The 19,417-nt window shown below is 49.4% G+C and overlaps 1 protein-coding gene across 3 annotated transcripts in view; it reads right to left on the bottom strand.

Annotated features, from left to right (window-relative positions):
• The window catches only part of Rftn1 (raftlin, lipid raft linker 1), a 199,561-nt gene extending 180,349 nt beyond the window's left edge, over positions 1 to 19,212 (bottom strand). Inside the window, exon 1 of one of the 3 annotated variants that reach the window (XM_021217944.1) lies at positions 18,942 to 19,212. The gene's annotated coding sequence lies outside the window, so the exon portion shown is untranslated. Of the gene's footprint in view, positions 1 to 798; positions 891 to 18,592; positions 18,695 to 18,941 lie in introns of those variants that run through there. The other 2 variants (XM_029531498.1, XM_029531497.1) reach the window with 2 other exon arrangements.
• Between the last annotated feature and the right edge of the window lie 205 nt (positions 19,213 to 19,417).

A 19,417-nucleotide genomic window follows, 5' to 3' on the forward strand; every position in this document is an offset into this window, starting at 1 on the left:
GAGAGAGAGAGAGAGAGAGAGAGAGAGAGAGAGAGAGAGAGAGAGAGAGAGAGAGAGAGAGTATTTGCTTTCATGTATGTCTGAGCATGGCTGGAGCCCGTGGAGGCCAGAGAGGGGGGTGAGGATCTCTGAAATTAGGATTACAAGCAGTTGTAAGCTGCCATGTGGGTGCTGAGAACCAGACCAACCTGGGTCCTCTGCAAGAGCAGCAGGGGCTCTTAACTGCTGAGCCATCTCTCCTGGCTCGATTTCACTCCTTAGCTGTCTGTTTTACAATGGAGGACAGCTAGATTTTGCATAAAACATTCCTAGTAAAGATCTCTTATATTAATAAATGCTGCCAAGTCATGCCACCAGTGAGGGCTTTTACATCTTCCAAAGGAAAAAGGAAAAAAAAAAAACCAAAATAAATGAAACAGTACAACCCAAAGCAAACGGAGTTCTCCTGCTTGTACTGCTAGTGAGACAGTCTGGGGACACGGCAAAGAGCGGTCTGTGGGAAGGTTGCATGGATACCCATCTTGGGATCTAGGGAATCCTCTCTAGATCTGTGCCACAACAAAAATGTGTAGGTGTGGGTATCACAAAGCACAAGAACACCCATGGCCCCATTTCCCAGAACCACCCAATGACCTCATTGCCACTTCTACACATGGAGTACACTCATGCACTGAGATTCAGAAACTAAGGCGCTCACATGACAGCATGGCTCTGTCCCAGTCAGTGTTCTTTTGCTGTAAAGACGCCATGACCACGGCAACTCTTTAAAAGGAAGCATTGGATTGGAGGCTTGCTTACAGTTCAGAGGTTTAGTCCATTATGGTCATGCTGGGAAGTGTGGCGGCATACAGGCAGACACGGTGCTGGAGAAGTAGCTGAGAGCTCTACACCTGTAGGCAGCAGCAGGACGAGAGAGCAACAGTGGGCCTGGCTTGGACTTCTGGAACCTCAAAGTCCTCCCCCAGTGACACATCCCCTCCAGCAAGGCCACGCCCATAATTCTTCCCAAGCAGCTCCACTTCCTGATGACTCAGCATTCAAACACATGGGCCAAATGGAGGCCATTCTTATTCAAACCACCACAGTGACTGAACCAAAAGAAACAGCTAAGGAGGTAGGGGTAACAATGACAGGAACACACACCACCACCACCACCACCACCACCACATGTTAGAATCCCTCAAAAGAAAAAAAGCCACACTCTAGTGCCACAAGCTAGAACCAACCATCCTGGGGCGCAAAAGGGGGCTTCTGGGTATGTCCAGTCAGCAACCTGTTTATTTAACCGCATTACTTCCCCCTGCTTAATTGTCACTAGAAGTTCAAAACTACATAAAATGTTTCGTTGTAAACACACACAATATGTGCAACATCCCTACAACATTAAACAAGGCACAGCATTGCCTACCCAGTGGCTCCAAGTCTTCCCGAGTAAAAAGCAAAAGCGATGGTTAGAGCAGGTGTGGTCATCAGGCACCGTATGCACAGCAGAGTGTGGAAAAGGAAGTTGCTCTACAGCAGACACAGGTGTGTGCTTCTGCACGGCCCAGTACCCACAGGCACAGGCGGAGGAGAACACAGAAGGCAAGCAAAGAAAAGCTGGCAGGAAGTGAAGTGGGGCCTCACCTATGTCACCATGAGCTTTCTACCAAGCTCTGAATTTGTTTATCAAAACTGTCGCGCGCGCGTGCGTGCATGTGTGTGTGTGTGTGTGTGTGTGTGTGTGTCTGTGTCTGTGTCTGTGTGTCTGTGTGTGTCTATGTGTGTATGCCTGTGTGTGTGTCTGTGTCTATATGTGTGTCTACGTGTGTATGTTTGTGTGTGTCTGTGTGTGTGTCTATGTCTGTGTGTGCATGTGTGTGTCTATGTGTGTGTGTCTATGTGTGTGTGCATGTGTGCATCTGTATGTGTGTGTGTGTCTGTGTATGTGTCTATGTGTGTATGTCTGTGTGTGTCTGTGTGTGCATGTGTGTTTCTGTGTGTGTCTATGTGTGTGTGCATGTGTGCATCTGTATGTGTGTGTGTGTGTCTGAGTGAACTTGGGCATGCAAGTATAGACACATCAGTGCCAGTGCACATGTGCACGAAGAGGCCAGAGGCTACCATCAGGTGACAGGTGCCCTCTATCACCCTCCATGTTATTTTTTGAAACAAGATCCCTCACTGAACCTGGAGCTCCATGATTGGCTAGAATGGCTGGTCAATCAATGAGCATCAGGGATCTGCACAGCAAGCACTTAGCCACCTCCCCAGCTCTAGAACTATCCAGAAAACTACAAATGTATCTCCATGGGAAAGATAGTGAATGAAATTCCTGACAGCCACTCTCTTAGTATGATTTAATTTCATCTATAATTTCTCTACTTAATTTCAATACACAGGACAAGCAGGTACCAAGAAGCTGAAATCAGAAAAAACATCCAAATCACAACTTGGATTATAAGGTTTCAATCCAATGCTGCTAACTCCCTGCCCAGATATACCTCCAAAAGGACGCTGGTGTCAGGGGGCTCTGGCTAAATCATTCATCTCTTTAAACAAAGAGAGGATAGAGTCCCGCCCAGCAGCACTCTGAGTCTTTGGAGTTTTGAACTTATGTAGCTCACTTCTTGGGAGTGTGTGCACCTGCTTTTGAGGAACAACGGTCTCTGTATCGAGGGCCCCTACTGCCCACAGGCACTTCTCTGTTCTTCCTGGATCTTTCCTGCATTCACACCAAGTCCTACCTCAGGACCAAGGCAGGCTTTGCTCGCTCTTACACTCTCTCAGAGGGGATGGAAGTTCTGGTGTGGCTTAGCCACCTGTGTAAATTATCCAGGCAGCGAAAGGTGCTCACGCCGGAATCCTCAAGTGACACAGCGACCTTCGAGCACAGCAGAGGGGTACAGGGAGAGTCTGGGGAAGGGCACAAATGTTAGCAAAAGACTCCATACTTGCACATGACTGCACACGCCAGTGGGACTGGCAGGTAGGGTCACCTAAAACCCATCTCCCTCAGGGCAAATCTCTAGGAAAGCAGACTCCCAAATCCCATGACACGCCTTACATTGACAGTGGTATGCCTGTTGCCTCTCAGAGCCCCAGTTCTGTGACTGTCCGGCCTGGGGCATGAGTACCAGCTCCCAGACCCAGCTAAGACACTGGGAGCCTCGACTTCATCTGCCAACACCTGCTCTTAGAATCCACACACCATCCAACCAGGAGCCCAAGCAACACCCAAGCTTTCCAGACTGAGACCACAGGCAGCGTGGACAGCAGGCATGGTGGCTGGAGCTAACCTGCGAGCCGGGGCCTGAGATCGGAAGTCACAGGTCATACTTGGAAAGCTGCCGTATTTCCAGGGTGGGTCGATTATAGAACATTGAGAGACCCCGCTGTTAGGTGAGTTTTCATCGGTCTAGCACTGACACCCCTGGAGCAGGCTGTGGGTGAAGGCTGGGTTGCTGGCTGAAACCTGGCATAAGCTAGGAGGCCGGCTCACACAACAAGTATGATGGAGAAAGCAAGCCCTGGGAGAGCAGCAGCCAGCCTTACCATGGGGTAGCACTGTCACTCCATGCTCAGGAGCAGCACTGCTATCTATGCCCTGGCTGACTCTCCCTCTATGGCGTGTTTCCAAACGGGACACAGCCTGTGGAACACCTGCACTTGGGAGGCTGAGGCAGGAGGATTGCTATGAGCTCAGTCCAGAATACAAAGCAATTACCGGGGAACCAGAGCTACACAGATAAAAATCAATTGTTTCCGAGGACTCTTCGGTGCTCTGTGGCTCAAGGTGTCCCCAAGCTTTCCCCTTCCAGATCCTTGCCGTCACCCCCAGGAAGTCACCGCCCCTTGCTCTGTATATGAGTGAACCACTGCATCCACTTTGATAAGACAGTTATTCGAGGGTCTACTTTCTTTTCTGTGTCTCAGAAGGCAACCCTGTGACTGTGTGTACAGATCTCCCTAGCAGAGGGGCCAAGACTTCCCATGAGACCTTCTAAGAAAAGGAGGGGGGGAGGGGGAGGGAGAAGGGGAGAGGGAGATGGGGAGGGGAGGGGGGCTCTTCTTCCCACTCCTGTGGTGAATGGGGAAACAGCCCAAGCCCAACATGATCTAGCCCTACAGAGGCTAGAAGTTTTCTATGGAGAAAAGATGCTCTCTGCCCCTTACTACAGGGGAATGTTGGGCTTCACCAGTGACCTCAAAGGATGACCCTCTACAGTCAACTCTTCTGTGACCAAGGCTGCATCAGGGTTACTGTGGTAGCCAATGGACCAGCTCTGCCTAGGAGATATGGACTCTTGAGGGGAGGCATTCAGGTTCCAACTCTGTCCAACCTTCCACCAACACAACACACCGCCTTTCATGCTAGCTTCGGGTTGGTCATTAGCACATGCAGAACTAGAGAGAGCAGGCCCTGCTCTTTTTTTTTTTTTTTAGAAGTCAGAGGTCATCTGTGAAAAGAGACAGGCATGGTGCAGAACCCAGGGTGCTGGAGAAACCAAAAACATGTCCCCCACAACCAGATGATGCAGAGCAGGGACAGGGTTGGATGACCCTGGTGGTTATTTGCAGTGTTGGGATTGTTACTTTACAAGCATGTCTGATTGGTTTAGGATGTGCATTCCAAGATGTGCGGGAGACACTGGTGCCCATTCAAATGGGATGGCCTTCAGCTGCGGCTTCTGCGAGCTACAGCGTCTGCAAGCTGCCATTCAGGATCCCTTTTCCTGCTCGTGCTCAGACTTAAACAATGGGGCAATCAACCCAGTTATACTTCCAAATACAAACTGGTTCTCACTTGCCAAGTTGCCACCAAGCCAAGACAACTTGTAAAGCTAACTTTAACAAATGCTAATTTCCGGTGACGGCTGACAGAGGTGGGGCCATCGCAGGCCTCTGCTGCTGAGACTTGAGCGTTCATGGTATCCTTCAATCACTCAAAGAAAGAAAGAAGGATCCTAATTAAGAAACCCTTACAGGATAACATCTCTTTTTCAACCAAGAAATATTAATGAAAACTTGAAACCTCTGTCTCCTATTCCAATGGTGTTAACTGTTATTGCCTGGCAAATAGTCTACGAGAATAAAATAAGAATAAATAAGATGAAACTTTACCTATTTTGGGCACTCATAATCCAAGGCCAAAGGCAAAAACAATCATGAAAGTAAGATTATGTGGCACCAGTGCCTGAGGTACCACATGTTTGTGTGTAAGATCCATTTCTCTCTCTCTCTCTCTCTCTCTCTCTCTCTCTCTCTCTCTCTCTCTCTCTCTCTACCTGGATCATGTGTTACTAGAACATTCCTCTGGGAAACTCCATCATGGGCAAAGTTTCAGGTATTCTATATTGAGCATGCATCATTCTTCCCAGTGTAAATGATAAGGACCATTCTCGAGATAGTCCTCAGTGCCTCCCCTGTTGGGACTCCCCTCTCACCAGGCAGACAGCTGGCCCCAGAGGCCACTGGGTACTGCAGACATAATAGCAAGTGAGTTGTGAGGCTGGGTTGTGGAATCTGGGTTCCACCTTGCTCTCAAGTCATTCACCCCGAGCACAGCCAGATGCCATGCTGTAAAAGACACATCCATGGCCCTGAAGCATGTTCCCACGGCAGGGAACTGAAAGCCACAGCATCAGCTCAGCATCATCACATAGAGAGATGGTCTTTACCATAAATCGCTTCTGTCTGGCCAACCTGTATTTTACTGTTTTCCTTGGGATGCTGAGGACGGAAGCTGGGCCCTCTGCAATCCAGGAAGTGTTCTACCACCGGTCTATATGCTAGCCCCCTGCCCCTAATGTCCTGACTGCAATCTCAAGGCAGCCCTTGAGTCAGTCCCTCTGGAGCTTCTATTCTTGGAGCTCTGTGAGATCGTGAGTGTTCGTCCTTTCAAGCCCCATTGAGAAACAATATGCTACACGTTCCTGAAGTGGAAATTTCTAGTTTCTTCGGAAACTCAGTTGTATCACGGAATGTTTTTCTGGAAATTGCTGAAGCTGACATGTGAACGAATGTGTTGCTGGAACAGACACGTGATGGTCTTCCAGAAGCTGTCTTGTGAAAGGGCATGTGATGTTTCGCTGGGGTGGATACATGAGAGGGTGTGTGATGTTTGGAAAGAGTATAAATGTAACCCATGGATGGTGAGAGGATTCTCTTGCATTGGTTCGCCTTGCAACACTCTGCTGGTCTTCACTGATCTTCGTTTGTTGTGACGTCATAGAGACAAATGTGACAAAGAACTTCTGGTGGTATTCAGGCTGCTTCTTGTGGCTTCCTCCGACTCCTGCTGACTCAGCAGACTCATGTAGGTTCATCGGAGCCTTACAGTATTGCTATCTTACCTTACAGTATTGGAACTGTCACTACCGATTTGTGTTTGATGTTTTGGACTGGACCACTGATATCCTGACAATGAAGATAAGAACCACCCCAAAGAACTATTTCTAAGCAGGTCCCCAACCCCTGTTTCCTATTAACTTTTCTTTGCCCTTACCTCTGGTAAGTGGGCTAGAAGGGAGACTGAAGCGTTTAAGAACTGTATTAAAGTAGGCTTTTTAAAAATATATAAGCCTACATATTCCTAGATGGTGGATCCAGGAAGTTTAACTGAAAGCCCTGCTCCTGTGTGACAGGCCATCCAGTGGAGCACCAGAGTTGTCAAGGTTTGAGAGCAACTGGTTACAAAACAAAAAGGACCTAATTCCATGGTGTTCCTATTTAAAACACACACACATACACACACACACACACACACACACACACACACACACACACACACACACACACACATTACTGTTCCCATACATCCCAATGTATCACCTACCATCCTAGGATGGGGGTGGCTCTATCCCCAGCACCCAAAGAAAAACAACAAAATAGATGTTGGCAGGCAGAAGAGACTGTGGGGTGAAAGAGACCATCCCTCTATGTGATGCTGAGCTGAGGTTCGACATGAAGAGGGAGGGTCTCAGTTCCCTGCCATGGGGACATGCTACAGGGCCAAGGGTGTAGCTTTACAGCCTGGCATCTGGCTGTGCTCAGTGTGAATGATTGGAAAGCAAGAAGAAACCCAGGTTCCACAGCCCAGCCTCGCCATGCACTTGTTGTTATTTTGGCAGGATCCAACGGGCTACAAGGGTAAGCTGTCGACTTAGCATCCAGATTGGAAACAGACACTGTGGGGGGAAAGACTGAGTCCTCCTCCACCTTCCGACCCACTCTAATCCCCAAACAATGAGACCCAGGAACTCCAGGTCTCTCCTAAGCCCCTGAACCCAGACAAGAGAAGCAGTGGGGGCACAGCTCTTGATCTCCACTTCTGATCTCTGGAACCACTTTCTGCCCCAGACACCCTTCCTGGACTCTTCTGCCATCTGCCCAAATGCGCTCACATCCCTATGCAGAAATTGTCCCTCCTATTTTATTCTCCTCAAATTATCCTAATTATATACTGCTCGAGACATATGAAGATTACAGGTGGCACCCCAGTGCCCCTACCTGGGTTCAACAAGGGCAGACCTTTCACCCTGTTTGCTTCCCACATTTATTATTATTATTATTATTATTATTATTATTATTATTATTATTATTATTATCATCATCATCATCATCATCATTATTATTGCAGAAAGATAACACGTGGAGTTCAGCTCCTGTGTGTTCATTATCTCTCTGCCCTCATCTCTCTGCCATCATCATCATCATCATCATCATTATTATTATTGCAGAAAGATAACACGTGGAGTTCAGCTCCTGTGTGTTCATTATCTCTCTGCCCTGTGGTCCCTAACCTTGACTTTCACACTACATGTGATACCCACAGCCACCAACAGCAGGAATTCCACCTTGCTCAGCACAGGCTGGAGGTAGAGTCCTTAGTGTTTCTGTATGCTTCCAGGGGGCAGCCCTAGCTACGCAAATTCCTAACAGTATCATTTGTTAACTGCTAGAAACTCAAACAACTTAATGTGCCTAACCTAGTAACTAGAGCCTCTGGGAATGTAGTATACATATTGGAATGAATAGATATGAAGAAAAGAAATCTGTCCTTTCCCGAGTGATGCTATTTATTTACAGCCTCCTTCCTAGAAGCCAGAGGCCACTCAGCTTCCCAAACTCCAGCCAAAGTCACACTGGAGACCACCATCTTAATGTTCTGCTCCACAGTAATTTCCCTAGCCACCACCCCAAAGTTCAATGTTATGTGATGTCAAGTGTGCAGCCTCAATCCAGGAAGGGTTTTCTCTTAGATATTGCTGGGTTCCGTTTAAAAATGACAAAATATCCTTTCCCTCCCACCCAGGGAGTAACCTCACGGTTGCTGTGGCATAAAATCCAGGATTCCAAAAGACAGTATTAATGCAGGTCATCAAAAATGAACACTCGCACCACCATCTCCCTCTTAGCAACCATGCCCCTTCTTGCCGTATATGAATCTGATTGATTAAAATCTCCCCTCCCCACACAGCTCCCTAGACAGCTGTCTCTGACTCCAGAAGGCATTCTGTGACCTGGTGCTTCCATACCACTGTAGAATGCATTCCGAGGAGAAACAGACAGCTTGCCTCGTAGGCCTGCTCTTTCTTTACATCTGCAGTGGCTCCATTGCCTGGGGGGCAGTCAAGCTTAACCCCACGGGGAACACCTGTCTTGTACCATGCTAAATCACATCTGGTGCAGCAGCCAAAGCTCGAAGATGCTTCAACTCCCGGACTCACTAGCCAAGCCCACCTGCCAATCCACAGACAGTCACAACCTTCCAGGAATCGGCCTTCTCACCATTTGACTTCCATGACCAGCCTTTGGAGACTGGAGCTCCAGTACCAGAGAGGCAACTCAGAGAGTGATGATATCCAGCCTAGAAGCCTGGCTGCCTTCCCCTTCTCCAGCCCCATCTCTCATTGTGGACCATGACCTCCAGTTATGTAAGGCCAAGCCATTGCTTGCTGGTATACTGACCCAGAGACCCCCCACTCCAGGCCCTTTGTCCACAAAGGCAACACTTGAAAGTCCTCCTTCTTTCCCTTCCACCGGAACCTTCCAATATACCCAGCATTCTCAGAAAGAAAACTGGTAGGACATGAGATTTGGAGGGTGGATGGATTGATTCATTTTAAGGGCTGACTCATTGGCTTACAAGCCCAAACATCCCAGGATATGCTCAGAGGCCCCAAAGAGCTACTGTTGCGGTCCTCCATCCCAGCACAGCCTCTCATTCCCCAGCCCACATACATTCCCCAGCCCACAGTCTACCTTTTACTCTGAGATAGGGACCCACTGAGCTATCTGGTGCTTCGCTTCATGGACTTTTTCCTAGAGCAGCATGAACCTCTGCTGTTCCCAGGCACGGCAGTAACTCACCCACATCCAGCTTGGTGAAGAAATGGATGGGCCTCCTTAAGGGAGCACGGGTGATCTCCAATCAGCTACAATTCTGAAGAATCCCTATAGCCAGGAGTGGAGTTCCCCGACCACTTCACCTCCTACACTCTGTAGATTTCAGCACATCTAGAGACCACATACAGTCAGGGCAGCGTTACACGCAGTTAAAAATGAGGAAGGAGGTACAGGAGGAGGTGGTCTGAATCTCCAGTGAAGGTTTAGTGAGGACATCCCCTAATAAAAGGACGTCAGCGGGCCCAGTCTTGTGAGTGTCTTCAATCGGTTTCTTACAGATAACTGAGCTGCTCAGATTGAGACTGTAGGAGTTCTTATCCTCAGAGGACAGCCTTCTACGATACCCAGGTTGAGCCTGAACTCGTGTATAGCCTAGGCTGGTCTTGAACATGTGATCATCCTGCCTTAGCCTTCTGAGTCGCTGGGATTGCAGGCCTGAGCCCTTAGCAACGCTGATACTGCTGTCTCAAAGCAAAGGCTGCCCAAAGGCAGAATTCCTTCCTGCTTGGTGTACCCAGCATTTTCTCTTAAACTCTTCGACTGATGAATGAAGCCCACACACACTATGAAGGGCAATCTGCTGTTCTCAGAAATCTGCCGATTTCAGCATCAATCCCACTGAAAAGCACCCCGCAGGAAGATTCAGACTTGTGTTGGAACAAAAACCAGGCGCCACCATCCAGCCAAAAGGACACAAAATAGACCACCACTACCCGGTGGGACTGCTTCTTCCTCTCAACCAAGATCCTGAGCATCGATGTGGACAAAATAAAACAAAAGGGGACATAGTGTGTAGGGCGTGGTCCTCTGAGTCAGCACCCGGGGACATCACTTTTGCAGATGACTCTCAGGACAGGACCTGGTGAGGACTGTCAGAAGTATGGCATTGGGGGCTGGGGGACATTACATCATCCCGTCCATAAGATTCCAGCCACCCCTTCTACACTTCTGTCTCAACTGTATATAATTATGCCCTAACTGTGTGTGGTCTGGGAGGTCACAGACTATACCTCCATGTCGATGAACTGAAATAGAGTCTCCTTCTCTGCACCTATGGAGAAGCTGCCATCCATGCTGGGGTGAGTCCCTCCAGTGACATGGATCTTTATGGGTAATCCCTTACCCCTGCTCTGTAGGTAAGCAGATAGATTAATCAGTTCACAAAGCTAGCCTTGGGTGTCATGGTACTTTGGTCTGTTGTTGGTGCCCTATCTGGAGTGAGTAGCTGCTTGCGTCTCCCCTGGAAATGTTCAGACACTTCCTCCCATGGACCGTACCTTAAAGAGCACAGAAATAGACAACAGACACATAAAACTGATTGACAACCCAATCCTCAGATATGTCAAGTAGAAAAGGAGGGCAGCAATCATCACAGGGGAAGGAAGGAGGTGGCATTGCGAATCACTCAGCAGTAACATTCAACCACACCACAAAGGAGGTGGCAGAGAGGTCCCCAGGATAAGGAGTGGTGGCCAGGGCACGGTGGTAAAATTGTAATCGAGTTGGGGTTTGGGACAGACACTGCCTGTGGGAGGCTGGCCACAGTGTATGAGGCCACACTGAACTGTGAGCCTGAGCCTGGTCTCGGCTGAAGGATCCCCCACCGCCAGGGGAACGAAGCTGGGAGATGCAAGTCAGTTGACTATGATGTCAGCAACTGGGCGAGCAGCTGACTCAGAGGAGGCGAAGCAAAAGCCAAGGTCTGGCTGTTCTCAAGGGGACCTGAGGTGGCGAGTGGTCTGAAGCAGAAGTCTGGGGCAGCCAGTCCCAAGAGTTTGGAGCACGGGGCAGTCAGAAATGAGTTAACTGCTGCTGTGGAATGTCCCAAAAAACCAGCAGGTGCACCAGTCTGAAGCTTTGGTGGCACTCACTTCTGTAGGACAGTGACCTCCTCAACGGCAGCTGGCAAGCCTTCATCCATCCAAGGCCAACCCCTAGCAGAGCAGTTAGTAGCAGCTCAGCCACAGTGAGAAAACCACAGAGGACAGAAAGGGACCTTTGAAATATAGCCCTATGGCTCTCAAGTTCACCTTACTACTACAACTACTACTATTACTACTGTTGTTGTTGCTGTTGCTGTTGTTATTGTTATTATTATTATATTTTATTCATTGAAAGGTGGCATTGCCACAGTATGCATGTGGAAGTCATTAGTAGTAGTAGTAGTAGTAGTAGTAGTAGTAGTAGTATATTTTATTCATTGAAGGGTGGCATTGCCACAGTATGCATGTGGAGGTCAAAGGATAATTGCAGAAATCAGTTCTCTCTTAACACTAAGTGGGTCGTGGGGAATCAAACTCAGGTCATACAGATTTACTAACAGATGCCTCTAACCACTGAGCAATCTCTACAGCCCAAGTTCACTTTCTTAATAGTTGAGCCCAGGGTTTGGGAACACAGGTACACGTGCTAGAGTGCCTATGTCAAATCCCAATGACCCTACTTCTGAGATGTGACTTCAAGGAAGCCCTGGAATCTGTGAAGAGAGACGAATGGAACACCTACTTACACCGTGACAACTATATAAAGTCGAGCTGTGCTGAACGCAGGTTGAAATGCCTCAGCCGTGCAGAATGAGGATATAAACATTACCCAGGGGACACTGTGGACATGGCTCAGTGGTAGAGCACTTGCCTCTCATGCACAAAGCCCCATTACCATCCCTAATACCATTAAGTAGGTACACAAGTGTTAACCATTCAGTACAATATTAGTATTGTTTGTTATCCATTATAAGGATTCATGTAACCTGGTGTGGGTTACTATATTACACTTAGAGTGTGCTTATAAAGCATCAGAAGATACACACATACACACACACACAGAGAAAGAGAGAGAGAGAGAGAGAGACAGACAGACAGACAGACAGACACAGACACAGACACAGACACAGACACAGACACAGACACAGACACAGACACAGACACAGACATAGAGAGCCACTCTCCTTTGAGACAGGGTTTCTCTGTGTAGCCCTGGCTGTCCTGGAACTCACTCTGTAGACCAGGCTGGCCTCGAACTCAGAGATCCTCTGCCTCCTGCGTGCTGGGAGTAAAGGTGTGCGCCACCACTGCTCAGCACCACAAACCCTTTCTAATTTGAGAAAAGATTTAAATGAATGAGCCTGCACTTTCTATTTCTGAAATGTGAAAATCCGTGGAGTTGCCACATTCCATTAGCCACTCTGTGACTAACCAAATCTCTTTATACCCAGCTTCATGCACAACAGCTATCATAACACCCTCAAATCCACATACCATGAAAGCTAGTCTGCAAAATGTAAAGGACTCCTCAGCACAAGGCAAAGTGGGAAGCAGGGTGCTATTACACACATGCACACACAACAATACAACTGAAGCTGCTCACTCCCTACAAAGCCCACCCCCCCCCCCATGCTGACTCTGAGGAGATGCAGGACAGGGAAACGGGGGGCATTTCGTGTGTGGGAGCCAGAGGAAGTTGTCAGCTCCTGACTGAAAAGTGTGGAAATCTTTGATCCAGGATTATGAAGCAGATGGGCCAGTCAGCTTCACACACAGTGACAGGCACAGTTTGTCTCAATCTGGCCATGGACACCTAGGACTGGCTGTCTCTATCCTTTGATCTCACACAAGAGGTGAGAGCCACCGAATAATGAGGACAACTAGTGTTCCTTGCCCTCTCTGTCACCCCTGTTCTCCTGAGGCAGCTCGAACCCAAGGGAGTCCCCAAACAAACCTTTAAGTCTCCCGGATGATGCCCCTGCCTCAGCGCTGGCAGGTGGCCATCCCTGAAGAATGTGACCTGATTTCCTAGCTCTCTGGTTCTGGCCTACTGAGAGCGATTTCCCTCTCTGAATTCATCCCAGGTAGGGAGTAATTCACACAAATGCATATTTAAAAGCTGGACCAGATTCTTATTTGGTGAATAAGGAATTAACAGGACTCAAGCGGGGACTCTGAACCGCCTGCCGTACTGATCCTTCAAGAAAATATGTCTTGATAAAATATGCAACGATAATAATGAAAAGCGCCTTCGGGGGCCCAGGAGACAAGAGAAAGCGGAATCTATGTCAGAAATGGATGTGAATGGGAGAAGAGTTATCACGTATAACAACCCCCTCCCCAAACCCTCGGAAGGTAAACATAACAGAAACGTCTGCCAAAACGCATCCCTGTCAAGGAATGAGCCCAAGCCCTTGCTACCATCTCTCTGCTACCTGTTCTCATCTGAAGGCCAAGGAAGTCTGCACAGCAGAGAGCGACCGTCCCATTCTGCCCTCAGAGCGACTGTCCCATAGAGCTCCCAGAGCGACTGTCCCACAGAGCTCCCAGAGCGACTGTCCCACACTGCCCTCAGAGCATTGAGTTCACGGAGCAACAGACATGGCTCCAGTGGCCACACTTGTCTCTGGACACTTGAACCGTGGCTAGCTCTCCTGAAGAAATGCAGCCTGCTTTCATTGGACTTTGACTCCTTTTGACACACACGTGACAGCCACGAGTGGCTAGTGGCTACTGTATTCCACCCACTCACTAAAATGAAAACCCAAATTGACCCTTACTCCACTTCTTAAAAACAAAAGGTATTCAGTCAGATGTGGAGCCGCCCACCTTTAACTCCATCACTCAGGAGGTAGAGGCAGGCGGAGCTTTGAGTTCAAGGCCAGTGTGGTCTCTAGAGCAGTTCCAGGACAGTCAGAGTTACACAGAGAAACTCTGTCTCAAAAGCAAGCAAACAAACAAAAACGAAAATCGGCGATGAAAATCTGTGTGTGTGTGTGTGTGTGTGTGTGTGTGTGTGTGTGTGTGTGTGTGTTAATGTGCACCTGTGCCAAGGTATGCCCGTATAGGTCAGAAGACAATTTTCAGGAGTCAGTGCTCTCCTTCCACCCTGAGCTCCGGGGACTAAACTCATGTCATCAGGCTTTCGAGACAAGCACCTTTACCTGCTGAGCCATCTTGCTGGCCCTTGGTTTGCTTTTTGAGTTGGGGGCTCCTTTTTAGCTCAGGCTAACCTTGAACTCTGCATCGTCCTGGCTACGGCTCCAAAATGCCAAGGTTACAGGTATGCGTCTCCATGCCAAGTGTCCAAGTCAGTACTCCTCTACAAGTCCCAACTGTGGGACATTCCAGGCCTGTAAGACAGAACTACATAAAACACTGGAGGAAGTGGCTCTGGTGTGTCGTTTCCTGTCATTTCCTTCTGACGGCCCCAGTGACATTTCTATTACATTGTTGTGTTTTGCGTACGTCGACCTTCCTGGTGATTCTGCATTTGCTACACCTGAGCGCCCGCGGACTCTTCCCTAAATGTTTCGGGAACACTGGAAAGTAAACCCAGGGCCTGCGGAGCTTCACTCTGCTCCAGGATGAAAAGCGACAGACAGTATCGCTGTCACTCGTCCCGAAGAGGACTCAAGACGGCAGGGCACGCATAAAGTGCTGAGCAGCACCTAGCAACTAGTCTAACACCTACCATTTTGTTTATAACAATGGCAAAGTCTGTCACGGAAATAGAATGGTTCTACAATAATGAAGTTGTTCTAGATCCAAATACTCCATATCCATCCCGCACCCTAGGGGAACCACCGACTGACAGACAGTTGTGAATGTGACATCACAGAACCTGATCTCTCATCGTGCACTGTCAAGACGGGCAGCTCAGTTCTCTAGTGGATGTCCAATGTGTCCCTTCCTTGCGGCCTCTGTCACACATATTTACTATACATGGCAGAGCCCCTGACCCTCTCCAATATCTCAAGACCGTATCATGGGCCATCTGTCCCCTGAGAAACGTGGTCAGTACTGAGACACCATGAGGGCCACGGAAACACGTCGCTGTCTGATCACCCTAGGTCAGGCCCTGCTCCAGTTCCCACAGAGAGGGACTACAGTGGAAAGGGCCTCTGAGAGACCACATGCCTTTTCTCAGTAATAAGATGGGTGATGCTGGACTCTATTTCTCGCAAAAAGGAAAAATCACGTTCTCAGTAAAATTGCTCCATGCATACGCACCCCAGCTCTGCCCTGCCCCCCCCCCTGCCTCCCAGAGAAAATGCAGGCAGCTCTTCACAACATGGACATCCAAAGGGTATTTCCACCAAGCACAGGGTATTTTATATCAGCTCACCCAATGGCCCAGAATCCCCCTAGGAATTTCTAGGCAGAAGTTCAGTGAGATTCTGTGAAACTTGGAGGATGGGGTTTTTGTTTGTTTGTTTGTTTGTTTTGCTTTGTTTTTTTTTTCTTTTTATAGAAAGCACTCAGTTGAGATCGTTCACAATCTCGGGTCTATTCCCCTATGGTCATCCCTTCTATGTCGAGATATACATATATATATGCATTCATCTTGTCATCTGCAATCATTTAAGTCTAAGTCCACTTAAGGGTGCTCAGTGAGTAGTGCTTACTGGATGACTGTGGGGACCCGAGTTTAAATCTCCAGGACCTACCTAAGCTGGACACAGCAGATCTGTAAGCTTGGTACTTTTAGGGTAAGACGGGAGCTAGAGGCAGGGGATTCTCAGAAGCTTAACGGCCAGCTGATCTATGCAGCTGTGAACAAGAGTTTTTTTGCCTCAGATAAGGCAGAAGGTGAGTAGAGACCCCCAAACTTACCCTCTAACATACACATCTGTATCTGTACACACAAACACACACACACACACACACCCACACACACCAATAAAAAATAAGCACATAGTAACAGTCAGGGACTGCTTCTTGTAGTCCCCTCTACCTATGAAACCATGCCCACTAGTGTCCCAGCTGGGCCCGGAGAACACTGTCTTGTAGCCCCAGGAGAACAGTGATGTAGTAACCATCCCGGTTAAGAGATAGGAAAGCTGGATTGTGATTTGATCTCCAGCACGTTTGTACTCTTTCTAGGAATGTAGAATGGAATCACCACACTAGAAAAAGCCTAGCAATTTCCTCTGTACACTATACACCCCTCTTCAGTGACATGGGTATTTATTCAGGAGAATAGAAACGATGTCTCCAGGAATGTGTGTACAAATGCACAAATGTTCATAGCAGTGTTTTTCACAAGAACCAACAACTAACAACAACAACAATAAAAACTGGATATAATCCATGTACCTAGGAATAGGGGGATATACAAACCAACTGTGGCATGCACACATCACATGAACATAACTCATAGATAACAAACCTAACAAAACAGAATCACCAAACCTTATGCATCTGATGTTTAAATAACAGACTAAACAAACCTATAGTAAGACAGAGCAGGGAAGGTAGGGGCCATGAAGAAACTCAGGTTGAAGGTGTATTACCTGTCTTGATAAGGATAGGGTTCCACAGTGCATACATATGTCAAAACAATGTGCAGACTATTCCACTGTTCTGTGTGTGTGTCACTGAACACACATTGAACATGTGAGTTGAGACACTTGCAAAGTAACCCTGCACTAAGACTGTAACTTACTTTAAAAAGCATAAAGCAGCACACTGGAGCAATGGATGGTGCCTAGGTGTGCACTAAAGTCAATCCAGAGAGATGTTAGAAAACCCAGGTAGGATGGGTCTTTGGTTCTATAGCCTAGGCTAGCCCCTAACTCAATTTTCTCCAGCCTCCTCCACCTTCTGGATTCTGAGATTACGGGCATACACCACTGTGCCCAGCTAGGTGTTTGTATGGTCTCTGTTACAACTTTACTATATAATGTTTTGTTTTCTAATGGGGGCTAGGTGTGGCGGTACATATAATCTCAGTGCTTGGAGGCTAACCTGGTCTACGTAGTGGTCCACCCAGACCAGCCAGGGCTACACTGGGAAACCTTGCCTCAACAAAAGCAACAAAAAATAGAAAGTGGTATAGACATATGGAAGTACCCCCTTCTTAGCCTACCAAGTTCACATTTGGTAAGGCAGCCATAGCCACCCAGCCTTGGGACCTCACAGCTCCAGCTCTGACATAAGAGAAGCCTGGAGGAACTCTAGGCACTTTAGAGGAATTCCTACCACTCAGCCTGCTTCCCCCACATACAAAGCGGTCACTGACATCAAGCCCCCCCAAAAAACCCTGTTCCAGAGGGAGAGAAAAAAATCACTGACTTGTAGCCCCAATTTATTCAATTTCAACTCCTGCACCAAACTGATTAGCTACCTATGCAATCTGCCTCATTTGCCCCTTGTCCGAGATGCTGGGAGGGGGTGGGGGTGGGGGACAAAATGACACAGCGTCCTACCCCCCACAAATGGAGGAGGCACAGGGAGGCTCCAGGCTTGAGGCTGGAGTGTCTCAGATCTCATGAAAGCCCTACAGAAGAGTCTGCAAGCTCACCCTAGGGTAAGGCTGCTTAAGTGAGGTCAGAACACAGCACCACACAGCTTGTTGTTTTAACCCCTGAGGGCGGGTGGCTGGTGACATCTGGTGTCACTTGAACTTCCTCAGAATCCATCTGGTCAGAAGGTTACAAATTAGGAATCCTGGCAGTCATGGGTATGTTGGGTTCAGTGGCCCTACCCATGGGCTTGTAGGCCACTCACATTACACCCGGGCTTCCTTCCTGGAAAAAGCTTATCCTGAGATGACACTCCATAGTAGCCGTTGGGAGACACCTGTTCTGACCTTACCCGCTGCCTCCCCTCTTCTGAAAACAGCTGTATGAACAAGAGGGTCTGTTGCTGGGCAGCTAGGCAGTCACTCATATACAAAGATCTGTGCCAGACTCGTAAAAAAAAAAAAAAAAAAATAGTTTTTGTTTGTAAGCCCCTAAACAAACTCACTGACACCACCCACCGCCCACAGGGGGCAGCTGAGAGCCAGCAGCCAACAGGCATCAGGGAGCACGCGCGGGGCTAACCCTGCCCTCTGCGCGAGTCTGGCCTCCAAAGACAGAGATGCCAGAGCGGAGTAGACCTGGAGCACTTGCCTGACAGTCAGGCTTCTTTAAATACACATTCCCTCCTCCTCGCCCAGACCCCATGCCCATCCTGGCGTGCCCCGTGCCTAGAAAAGTGTGTTACAGCAAGGCAAGAAAAAAAAAAAAAAATCCCCTTTCAGAAGAGAAAAGCCCCATGTCTGGTGCCTGGGACTTAGCTCTCAGGATTTCCACCGAGTCCCCGCCCGCCGGCTCTCAAGAGTCGCACACCTCTACCCTGGGTCGAGCCCAGGTCTCCGGGTGCACGTGGACGGTGGCAACTCCCATCTGCTCCGAGCCGGGTACCCACTACGACCATGGGTCCTGACCCACCTGTAGCCTCCAAGCTCCCCTCCGCGTCCTTCTAGCAGACCTCCGCCTGCGAAGCCCAGGACCCCCAGCAGGCGACCTCTCACCCCAACGCTCTCTCGCTTGTTTGTTTTGCTTTTTTCCCCCTCTTCTTCCGGAGTAAAAAAAAAAAAAAAAAAGTTGGCCCGGAATCTGGCGTCCCATCGATCTGTCCCCATCCCCACGCGACCTGCACCAGGGGGCTCGCCTAGCAGCTCCGGAGCCCCGAGGTGCCACGAGGAGCTGTCGCCTGCTCACGGGGATCCCGGGCCGGCAAAGCCAGCGACCCAGGCCTCTGCGCGCCACCTCGCCGGCCCGCCGCACGCCCACCTACCTTAGGGGACCAGCAGCGGTGACCGTGGCGCGGGCGGAGACAGCGTGCTGCGTCCCGGGATGAAAGTTTGTGCCATGCAGAGCAGGGCGGCGCGCGGACGACGCGACCCCGGGGGTGGGGGCAGAGCGCGGGGCGCGGCCGCTCGCGTGTCGTCTGTCCCTCCGACGCTGGCCGCGCAGGTACCTCCCCAGAGCCAGTGGCCGCCGCGCTCCCGCTCGCTGCGCCCTGCGCCCTGCGCGCTCTGATTCCAGCCCCGCCGCCCCCACTCCACCCCGCGCCGCCGCCGCCGCCGCCTCCGCCGCGCGTCCGCCCGCTACACTTCCTCTTCCTCTGAACTCATGTGCAAAATATGCTGTGCTGCATCTTCTTGGGGGAAGCCGAGCGGCCCCTGGCAGCCCCGCACCAGAGACCCGTCAGCCCCGTGCGCCGCCAGCGCTGCGCAACCCGGCTTTCCCTCCCCCTCCCCCTAACCCCAC

The sequence above is a fragment of the Mus pahari genome, chromosome 18 (genome assembly GCF_900095145.1).
Source record: "Mus pahari chromosome 18, PAHARI_EIJ_v1.1, whole genome shotgun sequence".
NCBI classification, from domain to species: Eukaryota; Metazoa; Chordata; class Mammalia; order Rodentia; family Muridae; genus Mus; species Mus pahari.